We start from the raw sequence: 11,224 nt of genomic DNA, 5'->3' as shown, positions 1-11,224 counted from the left end.
TTGGTGCTCCTGATACAAGGAGGCCCTGACCTTGGTTGGGGCCCCCAGGTGCCATTGTGATTTCCTCACAAGTGTGGCTGGGGCTGGAATCAGTCCAGCCATGCACCAAGACGCTTGAGTCCTCTTGCAAATGTCACCTCTGCCCTGGGGGTGGGGGGGGAAAAACGCTCTGATTGGCTGCCTTCTACCATCTATCTAAAAGTCCAGGGGGGATTTTTAGATAGATGGAACTGTGAGCAAAGAAACTCTCTCTTGTTCAAGCCTCTTTCCAGCCGGCACTCTGCCCAAAAGCTCTCACTTGTTCATCTCCTGGGGAAGGACAGCCAATCAGGACTGCTGCAGGAAGCAGGTGGAACCCTGTCCTCAGGAGCCATCCTCAGAGGTGAGGAGAGAGCAGAAAGTGCTCCGCAGCTCAAGATGGCTCCCCTTTCCTCCAGGGAGCAACAGGGTGGCTTTTCTGGTCCTCCCTCCACCCTCCTGCCGCACCTGGCCTGGGAAGGGAGGGGGCAGGGTGAAGAAATCCAGGAGGAGCAATTATGGGGCTAGGGAGCAGAACTGATGTGGAGGCTGGGAGGAGTGCAATTAATTGCTGGCCTTGGGGAGAGGTGGATGTGGGGCTGGGAGACACACACACAGAGTTAATTAATTAGAATATTGGGGTCTGGGGAGAAGCTGGAAGCTCAGCACCATCAGGCAGCTAGTGGGAGCCAAAACTGCTGTATCCAATACAGGCAGGAGGATGGGCAATTCTCTTTCACACGCAGACACACTGTGTGGGGGCGGGGGGCATTGAAAAATCAAAAGACAGCCCCAAAACACAACCCCATCTTTTCCAAATCATGAGGGTTTTGGGGTTTTTTGGGTCAATCTAATGATTTTTGAACTTTGGGGATTGGCCCCCCAGAATACAGCTATAAGTCCGATCCCAAATGTATCGGCAAGCACCAGGAAGTTCAGGTGATTTTTTTTTTAAACTGATTTTTTCCTTTTGCATGAACCCCGCTCTTCTTTCCCCGCCTCCCCCCCACGCCGGCTCTGTAGAGCTGGGACTGAACGTTTCTGTGGGCTCACAAGGGGAACGTGATTGACCAGATCTGATATTCTCTCCAGTAGAGGGCAGTGGTGCCCAGGCACGCTGCCAGCTAACACATTGCAACATCTTTATTTAGGCACTCCAGACACTCGAACAATATGTTTCTGAGCTGCAAAGGGAAAAGCTGGCCCCAGTAATGGTTGCACGCTACGGGATGCTGCTAATGTGTCATCAGTGGAGACTGAAGTGTCCTTCAGAACAGCTGCCGCTCGGTGCGCCTTGTCACAGATGACTGGGGTGCTGCTTGACTCAGGCCTGCCTGTGGGGCTGAGCAATGTTCATTTAGCATTCGCAGCCTGCCCGCAAGTCTCTCTCCCTAATTAGGGGCGATGTAGGAAACAACACGAAGCGCGCAGACCTTTCAGTCTGATCAGCGCCAGGCAGGGGTAGAGGAATGTGACGGGAGCAGAGATTTCGGGATCGGGCTGTCAAGAATCATTCCGCTGAGCACACAGCGGAAGAGGAAGACCTGTCGGAGGGGATAATTAGCCCAGCCTAGCCGTGCTGCTGGAGCGAAAAAAGTGCTGACGCGCATTCCCCACCCACCCACCCCTTTTCCTAATGGGGGTTGTTCCTAATCCGTCCCTCAACTGAAACCCATTTCATCCTCCCACTTTTTGGTACATGCCCTATGGCGAATCGTGGCTTTTGGATGTAGACGCCCCCGGGCGCCCTGTTACTGACCCACACGGGAGCATGGTAGTGCCTGAGCATGTGGGGGTCCCATACCCGGGCAGTTGCATTGCGATGTGGATTCCACCAACTGAGATGTACTAGGTAGGAGGAGAATGGATTAGGTATTCGGTTGTCAGGCAATCAGTCATTCCTTGGCTGGGCCTTTATTCACTTGCAGTGATCTAAAGCAGAGCGGCTTTGCTGCCTCTCGTTGGCATCTCTCTGGATAGTGATCCAGCCAGGATCCCTGGGAACACCAGTGTCTCTTGTTTGTTCCCCACACGTTCCTGTCACAGGTAACTCCATCCTGCCTCCCCCACTCCCTGGCGTTGTTTATCATTATTTAACATTGATATTGCGACAGTGCCTAAAGGCCACAGCAGGGATGGATTGTGCCAGGAGCTCGCTACAGGCTGACTGGCTCTTTAAGGGGAGAAGGGTCCAGCCCCACCCGTAACACACTTCGCTCATCTGCCCCGGTGAAGAAAATGATCCAAATCATGTGAGAGACGTGCAGCTAAACCAGGCCTTTCCTGGTGGAGAGAACACAGAAGGGGAGACTCCAGCTACGAAGCCCTTAGAGTTGGTGCTTGAGAGAGACAAAAAAAGGACCCAAGGGATGGGGAAAGCTGAGCACTGAGGGTGGGCTGAACAGAAGACAGACTAAGAGGGAAGGGCAGTGGAAGACTCTGTGTTGGGCTTTTTTTAATGACTGATTTAGCTGGAGGGCCATGTCACTGCAGCAGTCAGGCCAGGCTGGAAGGTCAGGAGATCTGACCTGAATTAGGAGCGAGAGAGAGGCAGCCGCTAGCCCAAAGCCGGACAGGGTAGGCAGTGCTGTGCAAACCTATCGTTCCCCCTTTTTGATCTGAGAGGCTGGTCGGGGCCCTGGGGATGTTCCAGTTGGGAGTAGAAACTGACGGACTCTGGTAGTTTCTTTGAGGCAGCCTTCTTTATTTACAAGGAATGGATGAAGTCCTGCCTCTGCGAACACAGGAAGATGCACAACCAGGGCCAAGCGTCTTGGCTTATAGCCCCAAGCTGCTTCAGTCAGCACCAGACCTAGCTGCCCTCTCCCTAGCTTCTTCCAGGATCATGCACTAGTAGGGTTGCCAATTTTGGTTGGACATATTCCTGGAGGTTTCATCACAAGACCTAATCTTAATTAAAGATTCATCTTTAATTCCTGGAGACTCCAGGACAATCCTGGAGACTTGGCAACCCTATGCACTGGTCTTCCCCAGGCTGTCCCTCTCTGTCTGTCTTCCTGCAGCTTATCCTGTCTCCCTCAATCTCACGCAAACACACACAAAACATTTCCACCAATCAAAGCCCCTGCCTTCTTGAACCAGGGGTTATGATATTCCGCTTCTCGTTAGCGTTCCCATGGGCCTGGGTTTTTCGGTGCAACAGCCGTTGTTTCCCCCTCCTGATCAGGGCCAGCTCCAGGCACCAGCGAAGGAAGCAGGTGCTTGGGGTGGCCAATGGAAAGGGGCGGCACGTCCAGGTCTCCAGCGGGAATTCGGCAGCGGGTCCCTCAGTCCCTCTCTTCCTCTTTGAGCTGCCGCTGAAGAGGAAGAGAGGGAGCGAAGGACCCGCCGCCGAATTGCCGCAGAAGAATGAAGCGGCACGATTGAGCTGCCGCTGAAGTGCCGCCGATTGGCTTTATCTTTTTTTTTTTTTTCGCTTCGCCGCTTGGGGCAGCAAAAAAGCTGGAGCCAGCCCTGCTCCTGATTACAAAGCCTGTCTACATGTGTTCTGAGTGGCAGGTGGCAGCCACCCCAAACCTGACCCAGAACACTATCATAAATGACAATCCTTGTCCCAAAGACCATGCAGTCTAAAAGACGAGGTGGAATGACACAATCAAATGGGCCGGGGCAGCGTAGGCGCGATGAGACAACAAATACGTTAAGATGTGCACATTTTTTAGTCAGCCTCTTGTAGTGACGCTAGCCATCCATCTTGTCGTAACTCAGGCCCTGATCCTGAATGAGCTCCACACTGATTGACCCCTGCACTCCCATAGAGCCCCATAGACTGTGGTGGGCTTCTGCCCACAGAGATGGCAGGATTGGGACAACTGGCTATAAGCTTTTCAGGGCAAGGATGGTCTCTGATTGTGTTTGTGCCCAGGACAACGAAGCACCTGAGCGGATTCTCTGGAAAACGAATAGTAAATTTCAAGTTCAGTCTGACTAAAGATGCTTCCCGGCTGAGTTTCTCAACTTTCACTTTGTTCTTGGTACGTGCGATCTCATAATCTCTCTAGTTCCACAGTCATCCATAGTCTTCCAGGAAAAAACAAGATCTGAAATTCTAATGTTTAACACAAGCAGACTTTTTAATTAAAAAAAAAAAACTAAGATCTTCTTTCTATATCATAAAAAAGAGCTACAAATGCATTGTTTTTCCTTTATAGATTTCCCATCTAGGGAAAACTGGCAAGGAGGTTGTGTAGTGGCTAGTTCTTCTGATTGCCTTGTGACTTTTTGACATTGTGTAGCCCACAATGACATTTCAGTGCTGGCTCAGTTCCTGTATGATGTGTATACAGGAGAGAGGTACCTCGCAGTCTTTGGACAGTTCCAAAGTTTCTGTCACCTGCACTCATTTCGCGGTGTTGCTGGTAGTTGCTCAGCCCCGGTGTCTAAAGAAAAAAGCTACTTTGGCGGTGCCTCCAGTGAGACAAGGGGATAACCACACTGAGGCCGTGGGCACCGGACAGGAACTCAGAAATCATTCAAACCCACCCATGCAAACAAATTAAAACAAGAACTATAAACTCCTTGTAAAGATTTGACCACAGAGACCTAGACAATCAGTAAAAATACTCAATAGTTAAAATGCTTAGAGATATTAATAATGCTTTTGAACGACTAAAGGATATGCTGGCAAGTGTACAAGGTCATGTGACACCTCCCGGATGTTCCTAAACAAAAGTGTCTCCCCCCATCAGTTCTGTCTGCCCCCAGTGTCTCAGGTATCCAGGTGGTGCGCGTGGAGAGATGTTGCTGGCCTGTAAGGAAATGCTGTTAGAAACACACCTTGTTATACTGGGAATTGGCAAGCAGGTCCCCCCCTGGGGATTGCTGGAGCAGGACTAACCGCTTGCCCGCTTCTGGGACGGTGCTGACAGTCGTTAAAGCTTGGAACCCACGAGCTCAGTGGCCAGGAGGTCGGGTCTCTGGTGTGGGTTGGCTGCAGGGCAAGCAGGCTGCAGGCAGTGGCAGGGGAGCCAAGCTGTCTCCTGTTGCTGGCAGGCTGGCGGCAGGAGGGACAGCTTGTTCTCTCCTGAGGCGTTTTTTGCAGGCTGAGGTTCCAGCAAGCCCGTTGCTGGGCCTGGAAGTGATGTGCTGGAAGGCTGGAGGGAGACCGCATCTCCTCTCCACTCCCCAGCTGGTCTCTCCCAGACGGGGGGAAAGCCGGACTATTCACAGCTTCCCTCCTGCTTCCCCAAGCACCTGGGACTCTGCACAGAGACTGCCTGGCTGTCTTTTGCCCTCTACTCGGGGGCAACAGGGTGACGGGGCTGGGGTGGTCACATCCCCCTCCTGTTCCCTTCCGCTGCCAGGGAAATCACCAGCACAAGGCTCTGTTGCAGACCCCACGGGGGCCCCAATGGCATGTCTGTTCTCTTCAGGCACCGTCCTCTTGCTCCAGGGGTGGGGGCTACCACTGTAGGATGCAGGTTATAAATACCCATAACCTCCCCTCTCTGGAAGCTAGCACCTAGGGGATGTTATGTCCCGTGACAACTCTCACTCCACTGAGATCCTGGCAGGGTTTAAACACGAGAGTGAGTGGCATCCATCACACCAAGGGTCCTTCTCCTTGAGTCACCAAAAGTTGTGCCCTTGTTAAAACCAATCTCTCAAAGGCTTGTTCTCGGACAGAGCAATCACTCCGTAAATATGACACGATGGGTTCCCACTCACTTTCCCTCTCAGTTTCAACCAAGCTAAATCGACTCTTTCCTAAAATGATTTTTCTAGCTGGCCACTGCTGCAAACTCAACCTGAAACCCTGACCGTGCCCTTCCTCCTTTGTCTATCAGCGGTAATGAAGACTTCGCTGTGTGGGGAATGAGGCAGAGTAGAATCAGGTTTAGTCACCTGTAGCTGGGTTGGTTCAGCAGGGCTTTGGTTGTGTCACTAAGTGAGCAGATGGGAGTGGAAGTCACATGTTTGAGCCAGATTTCACTCTCAGTTACACCAACCTTAGAGTGACTCAGTTGGACATCCACAGTCCCAATTACATGACAATCAATGCACAGTGACTTCATGGAAGCAATGATCTCGGTAGTTACACGGAGTCAGTCCAGGGAAACACCACTGCACTCGGCATGCTGAATTCTAGGCTCACGCCGAGTTTATGCCAGTGAGCTCCTATTGGCTTGATGGAGTTATACCTGATTTACGCTGGTGCAAGGAAGACCAGAATCAATCCCGATCAAGTTACTTCATATTTACGCTAATGCACAATAACTGAGAGCAGAATGAGGCAGAAAGAGGACGCTTTAATTGCATTCACTTCTCTGACATCAATGGAGCTATGGCAAATTACCCCAGCTCAGGTTCTGACCAGTAGTATCTAGAGGCATTTAGTCCCTCTCTGAGTGTTTTTGGCCGTGGAAAGCATTTGGCTAGTGACCATGATGATCTCCTGCAGGAAACATGGTGACCTTGCACTGCATGATGTGCCAGATGGACATGTCTGCGGACATACGGGCAGGATAGGCCTGGAAAGATTGTCTTGCATGCTGACTGTGCTGGCATCGCCTCTGACAATTAGCATGCCCCGAAGGGAGAGAGAGATTCTGGAAGCCTGACAGGCACTTTACAGCCAGAAACACGATGCCCAAAGTTTGGGGGACACACTGTGTTTCCAGGACTAATCCCCGGGCAGTCACTTTCTGATTTCAGCACCTGGCCAGCCTGTACACGAGACACTGGAGAAAACTTTGGCTCCTCTATGTAATGGAGGGGAAACTAAGCGCTAATGGTGGTGCAGACTTAATACCATGAAGCTTGATTGCTGTAATGCTCTCTCAGTTGGAGCTCACAGCAGGGTCTCTCCTTGGCTTGAGCTACCATGACCAGGAATCACCCCCCTCCTCCCATTTGATGCTGACTGCTGAGGAAGAGATGAATGGGCTTGGAGCTGGCCCTGTTGCTTATCATGGCCTTTCCTTGTGTAGAAAGGACCTCCTAGGGCAGTGGTTCTCAAAGCCGGTCCGCCACTTGTTCAGGGAAAGTCCCTGGCAGGCCGGGCCGGTTTGTTTACCTGCTGCATCCACAGGTTCGGCCGATCGCGGCTCCCACTGGCCGTGGTTCGCCGCTCCAGGTCAATGGGGGCTGCGGGAAGTGGCGTGGGCCGAGGGACGTGCTGACCGCCCTTCCCGCAGCCCCCATTGGCTTGGAGTGAACCGCAGCCACTGGGAGCCACGATCGGCCGAACCTGCGGACACGGCAGGTAAATAAACCAGCCCAGCCCGCCAGGGGCTTTCCCCGAACAAGCGGCGGACCGGCTTTGAGAACCACTGTCCCAGGGCACGTCCACCCAGCCCACAGCAGTGAGCTTCGCAGCCCAGTTTGACAGACTGGGGCTCGCACTAGTGCTCTAAAAAGAGCTGTGTAAAAAGACCACACTTTGAAGATGCGACTCGGAGTGGTGCCCAGTTGTCTGTAGCCTAGTGGGAGTGGTGGGCTTCAGAGCCGAGCTGCAACCTCAAAGCACTGTCTACACAGCTATTTTTAGAGCACTAGCAGGAGTCCCACAATCCCAAGGCTGTTGAGCCAGGCTGGAAGACTTGCTGCCACGGGCCGTGTAGCTGTACCCCTAGAGTCTTGGCTTGCTGGCCCGAGCACCACCTGCTATTTAAGGATCCTCATGTAACCCCTCTCGGATGGAAGGCGGTTTTTCATTCTGCTCTCTGATGATCCCCTCAAGAGGGGCTGTGAGGCAACCATCGATCCACTGGATCACGGTGTACACGCAAGAGGTGTAGCCAGATGTGTGATGAATCCACGTGTGACTGACAAGCCCAATTCGAGAGCAACGCTGCTTGTTACAAGTTTCCCAGATCCATGTATTGTCTGAGTTCTCCAAGATTACAGCACGCGGCTTTCTTCTTTCTCACTTTGCTTCCATCCTCCCGGCTGAACAGGATTCTCACTCCTCATAGCTTTCCACATTGGCTTCATATCATTTTTATATACATCGTGACACCACCATAAAGGGCGACCCCGCTTTCTAGAGCCATCACGAACCTCACTGTACAAAATATTCTTAGGAATACAGTCTCCTTCCATTCTTCTGACGTGACCAAGCCCTCCTCTTCTTATTAAGAGGGTATGATCTTAATAAAGGGTCTGATCCTGCTAAATTACTATCCACTAAGACTGAGCTAAATCAGGGCCAGACGCTGAGCTCAGCCACACTGATGTCATTTCAGTTGGATCGCTATGGATGGAAACTAAATTTACACCAGATCGGAATTTGATTTTACTCAAACTAAACTCCCAATAAGCAAAGACTAAGAAAAAACAAAGGGTCAGATGAACTACCCAACACTCCAAAAAACCCCAAAGGAAGGAATTAATAATAATGCCTTAGGTAGGAGGTTAGGTGTGTGATTGTCCTGTTGGATTGTCCCGGCTATGCTGTCATTTGTAGATATGTTCGTTCTCAATACATTTATAAAGCCACTAATTATCACCGGAGCTGTTTGCTGACGGTTCTGAAGTAGCTCCATAATGAAGAGGAAGCCCATGTATTTGTTAGCCTATGGAAAATAATTGCCTGTCACTTAACCAAACATCCTTTGCCCTGAAACACTTGCTCTTTAGCACTTTTTTAGCTGCACTTCTTGTAATGCCACTTGCAATTTCCATACCCTCAAAGGTTTCTTTCTCTGCTGCTGTGACGTGAGCTGAAAACTATACTCCTCAAGAGGAGACAAATGTCCTGCCAGTTTTGCTGTTGTGAAAGGAGAGCAAATAATATTAAACATAGTTGTATTGGTGTAGCAAGACCTCACAGGGGCAGATCTACTGAAGTCAGTAGAGTTGGGCTGATTTACATCACACCCGCGCTGGCCCTGTAACATTTGTGGCAAAGTCTCACACGTCGCACTAGGTGAGGGAAGTTACATTACCCCGTCGCATGCTAGCTCTGTTAAACTTTTACTGTTTCCGGTGCCTGTGACATTAACACTGATCACCTCAGCCTCTGTTGATGCGGGGCGGGGCCCACACCTTTGCTCAGGTAATTGACTCAGATGGTAATTTAATGTCAAGGCGAGCCAGGGAACATGAGATAAATACTACCGCTGGACAAAGCCAACCTGTCAGAAGTCCCAGGTTAAGGTTCGCTGATCAACGCGTACACAATAAGCCGTCTTTCTGGATGGGTGGCTTGGAATGGATTGGCAATGTGGATGTAAACACTCAGAGCCAAAGCAAATGTGGAGCAAAACAAGTTCATGTCACAGGGCCGGTGCTGGAGGAGGAGGGAAACTGGATTGCCTCATGGGCGTGCCACTGTTTTGCCGTGCCTCCCTCAGGGCACTCCGCCTCTGCATCAGGAACCAAAAGGAAACTGAGGTTATGGGAATACACAGTCCCAGAAGGAAACCCACAGGAGACTGGCTCAAGGTATTGTACACTTTTGAGGCATATTAACAATTACCAGAATTCCTCTCTAGATCAGGAAGGAACTTTATGCATCACAATGCTATTGTCTTTGCACCTTGTGCTCCCCTGTTAACTAGGGTGACCAGACAGCAAATGTGAAAAATCGGGAGGGGGGGGTAATAGGAGCCCATATAAGAAAAAGACCCCAAAATCGGGACTGTCCCTATAAAATTGGGACATCTGGTCACCCTACCTGTTAACAGTGAGGGTAATAGACAGGCCAATGTAAATCAGTGTAACAATGCTGCTGTCAATTGAGAGATGCCAGTTTTCACCAGCGGAGGGTCTCAGCCCTGCATATGTAACTGACAGTCATTATACTTCAGTGGGTTGGAATCTTTTGTGGTTGAAACGCCTCTTTTGGATAATGGATTTGGTTGATGGTTTGTTTGGGGTTTTGGGGGAGGGAGCTTTTGCTAGGAAGCCTTTTACAAATGAGGCTTATTTGGGGGAAAGTAATTGATTAGCAGCCTGCATTTCCAAGAAAACTACTCTCGGAGCTCTAAGGGATCTTGAAGTGTTAGCATATTGGCACAGAGTGGGGTAGCTGTGAGTCAGCCCATGGTGTGATGGGGATTGGTGGGGGAGGGGGTGAGAGACAGAGCACAGATAAGAAGAACTAGAGTGCTGCCAAAAATGGCTCCTTGTAGGGAGGAGAAGAGCAGGCAAGCGCTGCCTTGGCACAGCTCAGCTCCCCGGCAGGAAACACTTCCTTGAAAAAGCAACGGACCCATTTGCAATCAGATGAAATGAATTTCAAATAGCAACCTGGCAAGGGTGTGTTCTCATTCTTCGGGCAGGGCTCCTTCCAGAGCTGAGGGTCCCTGCAGGGGGTTAGCAAGCCCGGCCTTGCAGCCCATTCCCTGAGCCAGCCGACTGCCATTTGTAATGTTCGGCTTGGGAAAAGCCTGCTGTGCTCGAGGGCTCTGTGGGTGTGCGAGTGGGCTACCCTTAGAGAGGGGTCACACCCGTAATGGAGCAACAGAGGAACCTTTCTTTTCAGGAAAGGGCTGATCCTGAGAGGTGCTGAGCATCTGGGCCCCATTCTGGGCCAACTCCAGAAGTGCCTTGATTTGGGGGAGACTCTTGTTTTTATTTTGTGGTTGCTGTAGTGCCTTGCAGCCCTGCTCACGTGCTAGGTGCTGTAGATACAGAATTTAATTCAATGGAAGCTGCGGCTGCTTGGCGTGTCTCCAGATTAGGCGCTTATGCACAGCATAAAATCAATGGACTCAAATCTCATGCACAAGCGTGCACTACAGTTGCCTGCCGGGGCCAGGAAGGAAATCCACCCACTTGGTCGATTGTCTAGTGTTGCCCAGTTAGCAAAGTGCATTCTGGAGCTGGAATGCTGTGTATTCAATGGTATTGGGGCCAGGATACTGGACTGCATGCAGGGCCGGCTCTAGCTTTTTTGCCGCCCCAGGCAAAATTAAAAAAAAAAGGCGGCCGGACTGCCGAAGCAAAAAAAAACAACGGCAGCTGCAGGGAGAGCGTGGAGGGCGGTCAAGGCGGCTTGCAGGGGAGTGAAGGGCGGCACCCGCCCGCTCCCTCTGCCCATGGGCAGCCCTCTGGCCTTGGGATGCCTCTCCCGGCCAGGCAGGTGGAGCCCCTGGGGGCTGCAGGAGGTGCTGGCTCAGCCGCTCCTTTAAAGGCGGGTTGGCCAGGCAGGGCTCAGAGTGGCGCGGGAGGCGGAGGCTGGTGCAGGCGGCGGGGAATGGCGCGTCCCGGGGAGCCCGGCGGCACGGTGAGCAGCGGG

General features: G+C 51.5%; 1 protein-coding gene across 1 annotated transcript in view; it reads left to right on the top strand.

Moving 5' to 3' along the window:
• Positions 1 to 9,353: 9,353 nt before the first annotated feature.
• Positions 9,354 to 11,224, top strand: part of SLC5A9 (solute carrier family 5 member 9) — a 43,661-nt gene continuing 41,790 nt past the window's right edge. The window contains exon 1 of the mRNA XM_054036388.1: positions 9,354 to 9,426. The gene's annotated coding sequence lies outside the window, so the exon portion shown is untranslated. The remainder of the gene's footprint in view (positions 9,427 to 11,224) is intronic.

The sequence above is a fragment of the Malaclemys terrapin genome, chromosome 8, assembly GCF_027887155.1.
Source record: "Malaclemys terrapin pileata isolate rMalTer1 chromosome 8, rMalTer1.hap1, whole genome shotgun sequence".
Lineage (NCBI taxonomy): Eukaryota > Metazoa > Chordata > Testudines > Emydidae > Malaclemys > Malaclemys terrapin.
This window is presented reverse-complemented; position numbering and strand designations above follow the sequence as displayed.